The sequence below is a fragment of the Alligator sinensis genome, unplaced genomic scaffold (genome assembly GCF_000455745.1).
Source record: "Alligator sinensis unplaced genomic scaffold, ASM45574v1 scaffold527_1, whole genome shotgun sequence".
Classification (NCBI taxonomy): Eukaryota; Metazoa; Chordata; order Crocodylia; family Alligatoridae; genus Alligator; species Alligator sinensis.
This window is the reverse complement of record NW_005841958.1, coordinates 3310867-3312668: the sequence shown is the minus strand read 5'-3', so window position 1 is coordinate 3312668 and position 1802 is coordinate 3310867. Positions and strand designations below refer to the sequence as shown.

General features: G+C 51.9%; 1 protein-coding gene across 1 annotated transcript in view; it reads left to right on the top strand.

The window, feature by feature from the left end:
* Positions 1-1436: 1436 nt before the first annotated feature.
* Positions 1437-1802, top strand: part of LOC102369547 (trypsin-like) — an 18390-nt gene continuing 18024 nt past the window's right edge. Inside the window, exon 1 of the mRNA XM_014518483.2 lies at positions 1437-1504. The gene's annotated coding sequence lies outside the window, so the exon portion shown is untranslated. The remainder of the gene's footprint in view (positions 1505-1802) is intronic.

Sequence of the window (1802 nt, the reverse complement as noted above, 5' to 3'; positions counted from 1 at the left end):
CTTGAGTACCCTGGGGTGTAACCCATCAGCGCCGGCTGACTTGAAGGTATCCAGTCTGTCAAGGTGTTCCTTCATGAGGTCAGCTTCAATGGAGGGCAAGGAATCTCCCTCACCCGGGCCTCCCTGACCCACAGTGGGCAGGGCCGTCCCGTGGGACTGGAGAAACACTGATGCAAAGTACCCATTTAGCAAGTTCGCTTTTTCTTGGGCACTGGTTGTCACTTGTCCCATCTGGTTTAGCAGGGGTCCAATGTTGCCCTTGCTTTTCCTCCGGCTCCACACCTGTCTACAAAAAGACTTTTTATTGTCCTTGATATTTGTAGCTAGCTGGAGTTCTGTCACAGCCTTGGCTTTCCTAGTTTGCTCTCTGCAGGTCCAGACCAGAGCAGAGTATTTCTCCTCGGAGGTGGTTCCAGTCCTCCATCCTTTGTTGGTCTTCCTTTTAAGATGCAGGAGGTCCACCAGTCCCCTGGAGCTAAGGGGGCTACTGTGCCCTTTTGCTCCCTTTCCTCCGAGATGGAATGGACTTTGCTTGCACATCCAGGATTGCTCCCTTGAGAAGCAACCACTCCTCCTGAATTCCCCTCTCTTTTGGGTTGTGGCCCTCTAGGACCCCACCGACAAGCCTCCTTAGCTTGTCAAAGTCAGCTTTCCTGAAGTTGAGGACTTCTACATTACTGACTGACTTGCCAGCTTTACGGCGGATGATGAAGGTGATCAGCTCATGGTCACTGTCACCCAGCTTCCCTTCGATCGTTAGGTCGCTGATAAGGTCATCCCCAGGTGACAGAGCAGAGAGCTCCAGACAGTGACTCCTTCCCCTTGAAGGCATCTAGGGAGATTGTGGAACCTTCCCAGTGATACTCTGCTCAGAGACCTGCCCACACAAGGAAGAGGAAGATAGCCCTGAATCCTGGGCTCCTCCCTGGCCTCCTTCCTGGTCTGGATGATGGACAACTTGGCTAGGAGCCAGGAAGAGGTTGATGCAAAGATGCCAGGGTTTTGTGGGGCTGGCTGGACCATTGGTATGACCCGTCTGATGTTCTCTCCTCCAAGGCTCCTCTGGTTATTGGGTTGAAAAATTCCCCAGGGAAAATTTCTACTTAGGGTCTATCAACCCCAGCTGAGGACTGGGAAGGACATGCAAAATGGACATGAATGAGCTGTTCATACTTCCTTCTCAGAAGAGGCAAAGGTGGAGGTGAGCTGTCACTCATTCATGCTTCTTGCCACCTCAGGGCTTGGGAGATAGTTGTGTGATAGGCTGGAGGGAGGGGACTGAAGATCCAGCCTTGCTGCAGGGTGGAGGGACCTGGTATCGTATCTTCTGGTTGTGGGTGTGACTTCTGGGAGTTCCCGCTCAGCAGGTCTTGAAAGCTAAGCTGGGGCACGGCCCAGACATTTCCACTGAGGAGCCACCAGAGACATTTCAGCTGGGAAGCCACTGGAGTCATCTCTTCTACGTTTCTGTCCTTCCACGCATCTCCTGACCCCAGAGCTACAGGTAAGTTGGAGGGGGAGGACTTTGATCCATCCTGGTGGCTTGTGCATGGCAGGGGTGGCCCGTCCATGGCTTGGTTGTCCTGCTAAAATCAATTACTGTATCTTCTTGTATACAACACAAACTAGGCTGGATTATACCCTCTCTGGTGTGTATATTAACGGGGTGCCATGGATTTATCCCAGGGTGAGAATCAGGGTCTGGCTTCCCTGACGGCAGCCCCCTGGAATATAATACATACCTTGTTTTTGAAAGGCAGAATGAAGCAGGTTGGGAAAGATTTCTCTTTGTAGTTAGTAAC